At 39.1% G+C, this 13,417-nt stretch overlaps 1 non-coding gene across 1 annotated transcript; it reads left to right on the top strand.

Moving 5' to 3' along the window:
- Positions 1–564: 564 nt before the first annotated feature.
- LOC148043917 (U6 spliceosomal RNA) lies at positions 565–673 on the top strand. Its single transcript, XR_015697934.1, has one exon. It is a non-coding gene; the product is annotated as a U6 spliceosomal RNA (small nuclear RNA).
- Positions 674–13,417: the final 12,744 nt, after the last annotated feature.

Genomic DNA, 13,417 nt, shown 5'->3' with positions numbered 1-13,417 from the left:
AAAAGACTGCTTGTGCACACACCACTCTTGCAGAAGTCAACGCATTGACTAAAAGTTGGATAACTTTTCTGACTAGCTCGGCAGGCTGGATTGCTGCCAAGGCTTGTCTGAGTTGCTGCCAAGGTCCTTATTTGTTTGTTATGCTTGGCTTTCAGCCACCGAAGTTTTGGTTTCTTGCTAATAAAGTACATTCCAATTAAGCTTGTCTCGGCATTCGTTCCTGGACGGAGGAGGGGGTCAGAACAGGGATCTATTGATGCCACTTGGGAATCGGACCAGAAGATGATGAAATGGGGGAAAGTACTAATGGTAGTAATGTGATGGAAATGAGATGGGAGGGTAATGCATTCATTCTCACTCTACTTGATTTCTCAGGGACTTTTGATACTATTGGTTATGACATCCTCTGGAATGGCTGCAGGGATTGGAAGTGGAGATGCCAGAGTCAAAGAGAAAGAACTGGAAAAAAATCACGAAATACCGCAAGCTGGCCATCAAAACTAGGCGATTATGGATGAAACATATAACAGTGATGCCCATTGGCACCGGGGCACTTGGTACCATGTCCAAGAATTTCGGCAGCACATATACTAAAATTGGAACGATACAGAGAAGATTAGCATGGCCCCTGCGCAAGGATGACACGCAAATTCGTGAAGCGTTCCATATTTTTTCAGCTTCCGAGGGACATAATTATATATTTCACCACAAGAGAATCCAGAAATGCAATAATACAGAAGTTCTACAATAACAGGCTGCGAATCGATGGACAGGACTTGATTGTTTTTAAAGAAATACCATCTCAAATATTAAGAGCAAGGAGAGACTACACTTTCTTAACTGAAAAACTCAGAGATTCTCAGATACAATATAAATGGGAAGTGCCATCTGGTATCACAGTCACATTTGAGAACCAAAAATACCGTCTCAATTCTGTTTGCGAAGCCCGAGATTTTTACAACAAAACTCTGAAGGCGGGACTTCCTGACTTACCCGGACTTGGAGAATGACAAGGAGAAGGAGAAGATAAGTAGCGGGACATGTGGCTACAAGGCGGAGGGTGTTGCTTTCCCCTTCCGGAAGGGCAGAAGAGTAAAGAATAAACATCCAGCTATGCCTTTAAAATACTTCTTAAATTTTTAATTTGAATAAAATTTCAGGACTCCTGTCTGGTATAAAATGAGAAAGCTGTATACCGATGAAGAGATATTGAGACTGAAAGAAGCGGTGCTGAATTTGGACATATATTGTATGGGACTTATATAAGACTTGTTTGAATCTTAATTTAAACTGCGCATGATCTATTCTTTGGGGCGAGGAGAGCGGAGATCGTAGTTTTTTTTGGATTGTGGTTTGGGATGAATGGAGTTGGGTGGCGTGGGGTAGATGGAAGGGTAGTGAAAGTTCAATTAGATTACCTTGATCCAGAATGTAAGCTGATTTTTGTATAAATTGTTATTTGAATACAAGGTTAAGAAAGATTATCTGGAGAGTCTACACGAGGGTGGAGTAAATATGAGAGGAGCAATGGATGAGGATAAAATATATATGCGGACATGGGTAAAGGCAGGATGGGAGGTATAGAATTTATATGCGGAAGCAGGTAAAGATATTGTTTAATATTTTAAAAATAATGAGAAGCTGAGGTTAATGTTAGAGAGTATATTGACTTCTCTTTCTTGGGGGGGGTTTCCCCCCCTTTTTTTCCTTTTATTATTCTTTTCTTTTTTGTTCTTTATTTTATTTTATTTTTTGTAACTTCTAATCTATTTGGTTTCAATATACTCCAGACTTTGCTTGATAAAGAACGATGCCGGGAATGGGACCTGGGAAGTCGGAAGGGGGTCAGGTAGGGGGGTTCAGGGGGTGGGGGGGGAGGGTGGAAATATAGACTCAATTTTCAGAACAATGAATGCACTTGGATACTGCTGCTTTTTTCCCTTTTTTTTTCTTTTCTTCGTTCTTTTCCTTTTATTTTTCTTTTGTTTTAGTACAAAACAAATAGACCAATGAATACTAGAAATACACCGAAGCGAGGTGTAGAGGGAAAGAAGAGTGGGGAATTAAGAGGGAGTGAGAAGGGAATGTAAGGAGGGTGAGATGGTGGGAAGGGGAGAAAGGAATGGCTGAGGGGGAGGGGAAGTAGAAGAGGGGATTGTTGGAAGGGGGAAATGAAAGTTGGAGGGGTAGAAGGAAGGGTGTATGTAGGATAGAAGTGTTATGAGTTGTTTATTGTTTCTTTTTTTTTAACTGCACAGTATTTAAGTGATTGTATAAAGGAAAATGAAAATGTAATAAAAGAATCTTTGATGAGTTCTTCTCAAAAAAAAAAAAAACTAGGCGATTATGGATGAAACATATAACAGTGATACCCATTGGCACCGGGGCACTTGGTACCATGTCCAAGAATTTTACAAGATACATCAACAAATTGCAGCTTCCTGCAATAACATCAGTGGAGCTGCAAAAAACTGCACTAGTCAGAACATCTTATATTTTAAGAAGGTACTTGATTGATACCTAGGACGCTGGCAGCCAACCGTATCAACCAGTAGCACCAGTCAATGGTATTTGTGATGCATTTTTGAATGTTCAGTTGGCTGAGTTTCATGTTTAATGAATAAAGGAAACAACAATAACAATAATAATAATGGGAAGCCAGGTTTATTTAACAACCATGTTAATAATTTAACAACGGTGATTCAGATTACAACGGTGGCAAGAAAAGACATACAATGGGGCAGGATTCACTTAACAGATGTCCCAACTAAAACATTTTGAGTTCCATTATGGCCAAGGACCAGCTGCATTCAATCTGATTTAAATTCACTTTCAAAGATTAATAAGGCAAGAAGCAATGGATGGATACTGAAGGAGATTCTTAGTTATCCAGGTCACGGTTGTTCCTTGGATGACTTGTGAACTGCAACCCGCAACGTTCCTGAGCCACCCATGGAATTCTGGGAGTTGAAGTCCACAAGTCTGCAGTAAATGGAGCGGCCGACCTTACAGGGTTGGTTTTTCTTCCAGAGTTGGAAGAAATGCTTTCTCTCCTGAACGCGAGGAACACAAGGACTTCCATCCTTGTTACCATTCAGAAAAGAACGACTAAAAGGCTAAACGTCTTCCTTACAGTTCTGCAATGTTCAAATACAGACAGTCCTCAACTTATGACCACAAGTGAGCTCTCAATTTCAATCGCTAAGCAAGACATTGATGAATTTCCCCCCCTTTTTACGACCTTCCTTGCGACAGTGGATAAACAAATCACTGTGATTATTAAGTTCCCCATGGAGTCTGGTCCAAAGGTCAGTAAATCTGAATCAATTACTAAGCGTCTGATTTCTGAATATTGAAAATTAGCTGAGACTACCTAGGAATCATAGCTAGTGCATGCAGAACATGGTTGATCTCCACCACCATGGCCCTTCTTTGGTTTGGGGGCAAAAGGGGAAGACAGGAAGTTGAGTCTTGAGAAGATACTTCGACTAGAACACCAAAGGGAAGTGGAGGAAGGGAGAAAAGATGGTGAGGAAAACCATGGAGATGTTTAGGATTTAAATAAGAGGTAGTCCTCTCCAGAAATGTATCATGAGAAGTGGAAGCATACTTTCAAGACCAAAGGTGAAGGGGCACACCAAGGTGCCGTTTGGCTCAGTGGATGGATCCAGAGGTTTTGAGGAAATCTTGACTCATGTTTACCTCATCTTCCTTTCCGGGTGGATCTCCTACTGCTTTGCTCCATCAGGACTCCTCACCTGAGTTTGAGTCAATTGGGTTGGGCTGTCTGCTTTCTCAGCTGGCAGGGAAAATACCCTCTGGATGGTTTTGGTCAATAGCTTGGTCCTCAATTCTAAGGCCAAAGGGAGCTTCGAACGGCTGCTGAAAGACAAGGAAAGATAGCCTGGAGCATAAATCCTTCTAAAGATGTTGGACTTTCTTTCCTAGAATCTCCCAGCTTTCTTCTGTACTGAGTTTCAGACCTTGCAACCCCATCCCTGGTCTCACCTTAAAGGGGGCTTTTAGCAGAGAAGGTCCCTAGAAGACTTTTCAGTTGTTCTTTCACTAGGTCCTACTGTCTCAGTTTCACCCCGTAGTATTTGTAAAGGGAAATCTGAAGATTGGAAAAAGAGTCTGGGAGTTCCTGGGGAGCTTCACTAATGGGTCAGGGAAAGGAAATATACAATGCATCTGCAAAAAAAAAAATATTGGGGAAAAATAAAAGACTGGCTGGAGGAGATCACTACACACCAAACTGAATTTAAACCGGAATTATTTCTGTTACGAATTATAAAGGGAAATCATGAGAAAAAATATTAGATATTTAATTCTGCACATAATCACGGCAGCGAGAATCTCATTCGCACAAAATTGAAAAAATAATTACATGCCAACAGAAGAAAATGTAATTAAAAAAAATATTGGAAGGTGCAGAGATGGCTAGGTTCACAAAAGAATTAAAAGAGAACAAAGAATCTGAATATTACTCTTTCTGGGATTTAATTGGCTAGTGGAAGGGGGAGTAGTAGGAAAGCAAAAAAGAAAGGAAGAAAGATCAAGAAATTAAAAAATAACTACAAAACCGGAAAATGAATCAAAGTTAGAATTACGAAATAGACGATAGCAAATAAATAATAGGAAATGGATATAAAATGAGTCAAATGTATATAAAGGTTGTTATATATAGAATGGAGAAAAAAGACATATGAAATAATATAAATGTATGTATGTGTGTGTGTGTTATTAAAGATCTCTCTCTCTCTCTCTCTCTCTCTCTCCCTCCCTCCCTCCCTCCCTCCCTCCCTCCATATATATATATATATATATATATATATATATATATATATATATATATATATATATATATATATATACACATACACATACACATACACATACACATACACATACACATACACATACACATACACATACACATACACATACACATACACATACACATACACATACACATACACATACACATACACATACACATACACATACACATACACATACACATATATATATATATATATATATATATATATATATATTTAAAGTCACAACCCCTGGTATGCCCAAGTATGGGAGGAAGGTCACACTTCCACTCTCTGTCATTAGGCTCGTCACAAGAGACCATCCAGACAGAAACCCAATATTTTTTACTGTTGCCTTTTTGTTACATTTGTTATATTTGTGCTGATAAATAAATATCTTTTATTTATTTATTTATCAGCACAAATATAACATATATATATATATACACACAAACATACATATACATACATATACATACATATACATACATATACATACATATACATACATATACATACATATACATACATATACATACATATACATACATATACATACATATATATATAAAATCAGTCTGTCTGTCTGTCTGTCTGTCTATCTATCTATCTATCTATCTATCTATCTATCTATCTATCATCTATCTATCTATCTATCTATCTATCTATCTATCATCTATCTATCTATCTATCTATCTATCTATCATCTAATAACCAAAACCCAACACTGTTTTATATTGCAATTAAACAGGTTTAATCTACGAAATGAACTGGTCACAGTCTGCCCTCTAGTGACATATTCCTGAGACAATTTAACTGCAGTTTTGGGTGTGTCCGCAGCACACTACATGGTTTTAATTGTGTTTTTGTTCAATCGGATACAGTTCTTGGCGTTCACCCATCATTATTAAGAGATCAACCGTGATGTATTATCCACAGCGCTGAAGTTTGCACAGCAGAGGCAACAATCAAAAGATTGGCCAAATATAGCACAACTTTGTTTTTGTTTAAAATGAAGTTAGAAAAAGGTTAGAACAAGTGATTCTTGTTTATGTGTACTGGTAACACAAGGGAAACATAGGGAAAACATGAACAGTATCGCTTCTGGCATCGTTTCCAAAGGGCTTGCTCAATTCGTTGGCATCTCCCTGGTTTTGGTGCCTCCAACCTAGGCAGATCTTCGGAGAAGGCAGGGGTGAAATTCAGCAGGTTCTGACAGGTTCTGGAGAACCGGTAGCAGAAATTTTGAGTAGTTCGTTGAACTGGCAAATATCACCTCTGGCTGGCCCCAGAGTGGGGTGGGAATGGACATTTTGCAGTATCCTTCCCTTGCCACGCCCACCAAGCCACGCCCACAAAATCGGTCATAAAAAAAGTTGAATTTCACCACTGGGACAAGGGGGTTGGGGTATCGCAGGATCTGGAATACAGATATTCCTCGACTTAAAACAGTTAGTGTCCATTCAAAGTTACAATGGCCCGGAAACAAGCAGGGTGGATAAAAATCAATGATTTTTTTTTTAAAAAAAAAAATCTGATTTAAAAAAAATTAACTTGGATTTTTTAAAATTTAGGTTGGATTTATTTTTAAAAAATTAAATTGGATTTTTTAAAATTTAAATTGGATTTATTTTATCAAATTTATTTTAATAAAATACATTTGGGGTAAAAAAAACTATCTAAAGATAGTTTTCTATTGAAGATACATTAATAATTTCGTGACCCGTCAAAACTGTGTTCCACAAAAGCGCGGTCGACGAAATCGCGTATGTGACGTCATCACAACGCGACGAAAAAGATCGAAAAATTGAAATAAAAATTAAATTACAGCAAGCCGATTCACATAAAGGTAAGCATTAGGTTAAGGGTTAGGGTTAGGGTTAGGTTAAGGGTTAGGGTTAGGTTTAGAGCGTTAGCGTTACGTTTAGCGTTAGGTTAAGGGTTAGCGTTAGGTTTTTCGTTAGGTTAAGGGTTAGGTTTAGGGTTAGGTTTAGGGTTAGGTTTAGGGTTAGGTTTAGGGTTAGGTTTGGGGGGGTTAGGGTAAGGTTTTCGCTTTATTTTTACATTTTTCGATCTTTTTCGTCGCGCTGTGATGACATCACATACGCGCTTTCGTCGACCGCGATTTTGTCGTCCGCGGTTTTGTGGTGGAACCAATAATTTACTTTGTTCCGCATGAAATGGAGCTTAGTTATGTAGCATGAGGCTGCATATTCTGCAATATTGGGACTGTCGGTGATTCAACAGTGGCTCACAGAAGGACCTGCTGCGGGAAAGAGATGACAGCTGCTCTTTTAAAATTATGATTTAAATCGAGTTGATTTAAATCAAGCCTTTTTACTAGTGATTTAAATCGTGGTTTAAATCAAGTTGGTTTAAATCAACTCCACCCTAGAAACAAGTGGAGCAAGCAAAGTCAATGGCCCACTGTTTATATTTTATCATTTGCTGAAGTCCCCTCCTATCCAGATCTTATAATAGCCAATGTTATCATGAATTCCCGAGATTCCAGGTAGCAGCAAGGCTGCTGTTCTTATCTTTAACCACGAGAGCTCAGCCTGACATAAATATGGATTTGATGAGTCATGTGCAAGAACATATTCCTGGAGAGTTGGGCGAAAACTGAATTCCGAAGAGGGCAGGAGTGTAAAGAGGAAGGAATTTAATGGTCAAGGTTCATTAGCAAAGGCCCAGCCTTAAATATATGCAGTGTTCAATTGTAAAAATCATCAGTAGCATATTGTTGTTCATTTATATAGAATAGAATAGAATAGAATAGAACAGAACAGAATAGAATAGAATAGAATAGAATTTTATTATTTGTATGCCGCCCTTCTCCGGGAGGACTCAGGGCGGCGAACAATTCAAGGGGGAAAAAGGGGAACATAAAAAACAAAATACAAATAATAAAAGTAAACAACAGTCATACAACCATACATGTCGAGAGGGGAGGGAACTCATCAACCCCAGGCCTGCCGGCAAAGCCAGGTTTTGACGGCTTTTCGGAAGGCCTGGAGAGAGGTGAGGGTCCGAATCCCTGCGGGGAGTTCATTCCAAAGGGCCGGAGCTGCCACAGAGAAGGCCCTCCCCCGGGTAATAGCCAGGTGGCATTGGCTGGTAGATGGCACCCGGAGGAGGCCAACCCTGTGAGATCTTTTTTTCTTTCATCTCTCTCTCACTTTTTCTTTCTTTTTTTCTTTATTTCTTTCTTCCTTTCTTTCTCTTTCTCTCTGTGTGAGTGTGTGTGTGTGTGTGTGTGTGTCTCAGTGGTGGGTTTCAAAAAATTTTGGAACCTCTTCTGTAGGTGTGGCCTGCTTTCTAGTGGAACCTCTTCTAACTGGTTCGGTAGATTTGACGAACCGGTTCTACCGAACTGGTGCGAACTGGTAGGAACCCACCTCTGGTGCAGGGTATTAAGGGACTATGTATAAGCCGTGTCTAAAAGTCCTCATCAGTGTTTCCATGAAATAGTACGCAATGTTGAACTATCTGGTAATTTTTAATATTAGAACAATGATTGAAAATAATTTTGGCAGATCTCTGTGAAGTCTGTTATAAAACCCTCAACAGCATACAAAACTGTTGAAAGCAAAATGGCATTTAACAAAGATGGGTGGAATGAAATCTTTAGCATTAAATCCCATTACAAATGTAAAAGATTTAGAAGCCAGAAACAAAGGGGGAGGAAAAGAATGTGAATAATACTGAATATTTACTAAAAGACAACATACTACTTGCTGATAAATCCAGAACATATCAGGGATATTTACTCAACTCTTTAAAGCATAATAATTTATTGCACCACATTTAACAAGAACTTGCTTGCCAGCTATTTCTTAAGCACGGCTGCATTCAATTCTAGTGAGAACTGATCTCCTCTCCTAGTAGTATCCAATGTTGTCTGGATAAATATACCATTAGGAGGTAAAAAAAGTAAATGGAAACAATACCATTTTTTTTTAAAGCCAGAATTATTATTTGATTCCAAAACAAAGGCTCCCATGACACTAATTTTATAACTCATATAAGATTTCATCTAAAGGTTTAGCTTAACAACTGTATACCTAACAAGGCATGTATGAGCATGTTAAATCTCTAGAGCAGAGAGGCAGCTGTCAATTGGGAAAAGAAATGTAAAGCGGATTGTATAAGATTTCCAAGCATACTTTTTCCATAATTGTGTTTTTCAAAGATGTGTAGATACTTTTAAAAGCTTTTAACCTCAGAATCGTCTACCTAAGAGTCAGCCTTTGTCTAGTTTTTACCGAGAAAGTTTTTGTGTGAAGTTTACATGGAGTGGGGTGGCCAATACATTCAAATAATAATAATAAAAAAATAGTAGATGGCTGTGGCAATGGAACCATAATTCTTGAACTGCAGTTTCTCAACCTCAGCCACATTAAATTGTGTGGACTTCAGCTTACAGAATTTTCCAGAGAGCCCATGATTACTGGAGAATTCTGGGAACTGAATTCCATACATCTTGAAATTGCCAAGGCTCAGAAGCTGCCTGTACATGGACTGTAGCCTAATCCTTTCCTTACATTTAACCAGGAGTGGGATTCAGCTGGTTCGGATCGGTTCGGACGAACCGATATTTCTGGTGAGCATTTGGCCCTGCTCCCCACCCCTGGGCTTTCCTGTCCTATATTTCCATTTTTTAGCTCAATTGATTTGCATGGCACAGCAGATTGCTGCGTGTCAGCTGTTTTACTCACAGGAGCTGACATAGAAGGTAAGTTTTGAAGCTTTAAAAGGTCATTTTTTAATTGCTGCACGGGCACAAAGCACGCACTCACCAAACTGGTTGTTAAACCGGTTGCATCCCACCACTGCATTTAACTATATACATAAATACACCTTTGGTACATATTGATATAACCTTATTTATTTATGTACTAGCTGATAACCGTCCATTGCCCAAGTATTTATTTATCATAATCCAGGAACAGCCCTGATTTCAGCAACTATTAGATTAGTTACAAATGTTTTTCCCTGTACCCCCAGAAGCATCAAATGATACCACCTTGTCTGGCTAGCCAATCCATGATCATGTGGTATGCTTTTTTCTGATCTTGATTTAGAAGCGGCTTCTTGTCCGTGATATTTGCACTTAGTTGCTCGACGTTGTAGTTCTTTTCTGGTATTTCTAATGTTGGATTCCCCTCCCCCCCCCCCGGTTACCAGAAGGAGCCTCCTTGTGGAGTACTGTGAAGCTGTTACCATGGCAACTCCACTGCACTGTACAGTAGAAGCCATTTGAAGGCACAACAGGCTGTATCTTAACAGAACACACACCCCGAGAGGTGTTAGGGGTGTCTTACCCCCCACAATATTTGTTTCCAGAGAGTAAGTCATCTTACTCAATTTCAAGTTTGGTTGAAATTGTTCGAGGCATTCCAGAGTTATGCTGGAACATACACACAGAGTCATGTATATATGTATGTGTATGTATGTGTGTGTGTATATATATTATTTATTTGTTTGTTTGTTTGTTTGTTTATATAGAAAAATAGAACATAGATTGTTATTTAATGTAAAGTGGTCCAATGAAGTCAGATTATGATGTCACATGAGATACAATCTACATTTCTAAACAACTGATAGCTGGTTCCACATCAAGAAAAATTCTTTATAAAAAGAGAAAGAATGGTATGACAAAATTATTTGCACACCTTGGAAATTAGAGGCCGAACAGAGGCACAGTCTATTTACCTTTAGTAAATGATTTGATATGCTCAGTCAACTGTGACTATGTAGGCTATTCACTCCTACTATGCTATTATTAAAACGTAACTCAAGACATGGATTATTTATACTTAAGGTGTCTGAGTAGTTCACAAATGTTTTACATCATGCATACATTTTCTCTCTTGCGCTGTCAGTTTTGCATTCTGGGAATAAGATCTGCAGACAATTAAAATGGGTGATTCTACTGCAGTCTCAGCTGTTAAGAGGAATGTTCTTGGTTGAAAATTCTAGAAAACGTCATTGTGTACAGCTTTCAAGGGGGGAATACAGGTAGTCCTTGACTTGCAACTGTTCATTTAGTGTCCTTCAAAGTTACAACAGCACTGAAAAAAGTGACATGACCATTTTTCAGGCTTACAACCATTGCAGCATGGTCACATGACCAAAATTTGGATGCTTGGCAATTGACTCATATTTATGACCATTACAGTATCCCAGGGTCATGTGATCAACTTTTTTGACCTTCTGACAAGCAAAGTCAAAGAGGAAGCAAGATTCACTTAACAACCGTGTTCCTAATGTAACAGCTGCAGTGTTTCACTCAGCAGCTGTGTCAAGAAAGGTCATAAAATGGGGCAAAATTAGTTTAACAACTGTCTCACTTAGTAGCAGAAATTCTGGCCTCAATTGTGATTATAAGTCGAGGATCACCTGTACAGAGTTGGAGGGCCAAAGAAAAAAAAATCTAGGATCCTATTTCACATACTTCCCGACCAGTGGTAAAATTCATTTTTTTTTACTACTGGTTCTATGGGCACGGCTTGGTGGGCGTGGTGTAGCTTGGTGGGCGTGCCTTGGTGGGAGTGGCAGGGGAAGGATACTGCAAAATCTCCATTCCAACCCCACTCTGGGGCCAGCCACCTACCACCCACTTTTTTTTAAATTTGTTTTTTAATTTTAATTGAACAGAAACACAAAAAAAGAATAATCCTTCATTACATCTTGTAGAATGAGAGTGAGAGAAATACAGTAAATAGGTAGGGAGAAAGTAAGTAGGTAGATAGAGGGATAGCTAGATAGATGGATGGATGGATGGATGGATGGATGGATGGATGGATGGATGGATGGATGGATGGATGGATAGATAGATAGATAGATAGATAGATAGATAGATAGATAGATAGATAGATAGATAGAAATACAGTTGGTGGGTAGGGAGAGGGAGGAGAGAGAGAGAGAGAGAGAGAGAGAGAGAGAGAGAGAGAGAGTAGGTAGGTAGGTAGGTAGGTAGGTAGGTAGATGTTTCCAGGTGTATTTATCCATGTGCTGGAGAAGGAAATTGCTGACAATCTGCAGCACCTAAGACTTTGTTTCTGCTGGCACAGCACTTGATCAATCTAATTCTCATCAATTGCTCTAACTAAAGAGCTTTCCAAAAGGAAAAAAAAGTTTTTGCATTCTGCAAACCGCCCAAAAAGAGCCCATTTTTCACGAAAACGGGCCCGTTTTTTTTTCAAAATAAAAAGCATGAATAGCCATGGGGGGGCTTGCAGTGTTCCTGGGAGGGGCAAAAACGAGCAAAAAAGTCCTGTTTTTTGTGAAAACGGGCCCATTTTTTGCATGCATAGCCTTTAGGAAGCTTATAGTGTGCTGCTGGGGGCTGGAGGGACAGAAAACGGGCCGTTTTTCGCTCATTTCTGCCCTCCCCAACCCCCAGGAGCTCTCTGAAATCCTCCATAAGGGTATGCATTTTGGTGAAGGGGGTGGGGCTTCGGGAGGCAAAAAATGCTGTATTCAGTGTATAAGATGCACCCAGATTTTCAGCCTTTTTTTGAGGCAAAAAGGTGCATCTTATACTCCAAAAAATATGGGTAGTTCCCTCAATACTGTCAAACTATTCACTAAGTCTGCATTACTATTAATCTTCTCACCATCCCTATCACCCATCTCCTCCCACTTATGACTGTATGACTGCAATTTTGTTGCTTGTATCCTTACAATTTATATTATTTCCTAATATGATTTGATTGCCTATTTGTACCCTATGAATATCATTAAGTGTTGTCCCTTATGATTCTTGGTGGATATATTTATTATGTACCCTGAGAGCATATGCACCAAAGACAAATTCCTTGTGTGTCCAATCACACTTGGCCAATAAAGAATTCAATTCAATTCAATTCTACTTGTAGCAGTTATGATAGGGAAGGGCTCTTTCTCTTCTCCCCCCCCCCCCCCACTTTGTATTGACTCCTAGTGGTTATCTAGATTAGTCCCCGCAATTTTATGACAAGGTTTTTTTAAAGTGGTTTGTTTCTTGTTTCGCTCTTGGAACTCCACAAAAGCTGCAGCTTTTTAAATGTAAACTTTGCCTCTCTACATCTACCCTTCTTCATCTGGCTCTGATTCTTGTCAAACTTGTTCTGGTCTTGGTCTCAATTCACATTTCTTCCATCCAGCTACTGCAAATGGGACTGGGAGATCAGCCAAGAGAACTGCTCCCAAGCCTATGGTCTCTTTCGTTAGGTTAGCTAGGTTTTGTACCAAAGACATGGCTCAGCATGTCAGAGAAACAGGCTTATTACCTCACCTCCTTCTAGAAGCCTCCAGACGCAACTTTAAAAAGAAAAAAAGAAATTAGCCTTGAACCCTATTAGCTATATTTCCCCCTGAATTCAGCAGAGAATGCCCAGTCGTTGGACTCAAATAGGGATTTCAATTCTTAAGAGTAAAACAAAAAAAATCTAGGATATTTTATTTATTTTTACATGGCTTTAACCTGATGGGAGGCCTTTCTTCCCCATCCCCAAAACAGGTAGCAGTAATCACAGGATTCTACCTCTGGGCATGAAAGATATTACTTACCTATGGAGTTTGGATTGTAGCCACATTAAACGTAGCTATGA

The sequence above is a fragment of the Thamnophis sirtalis genome, unplaced genomic scaffold (genome assembly GCF_051295495.1).
Source record: "Thamnophis sirtalis isolate CommonGarterSnake01/CBP01778 unplaced genomic scaffold, rThaSir2_p1.2 scaffold_10, whole genome shotgun sequence".
Classification (NCBI taxonomy): domain Eukaryota; kingdom Metazoa; phylum Chordata; class Lepidosauria; order Squamata; family Natricidae; genus Thamnophis; species Thamnophis sirtalis.
Note: the sequence above shows the minus strand (reverse complement) of the source record. Positions and strands in the feature narration are given on the sequence as shown.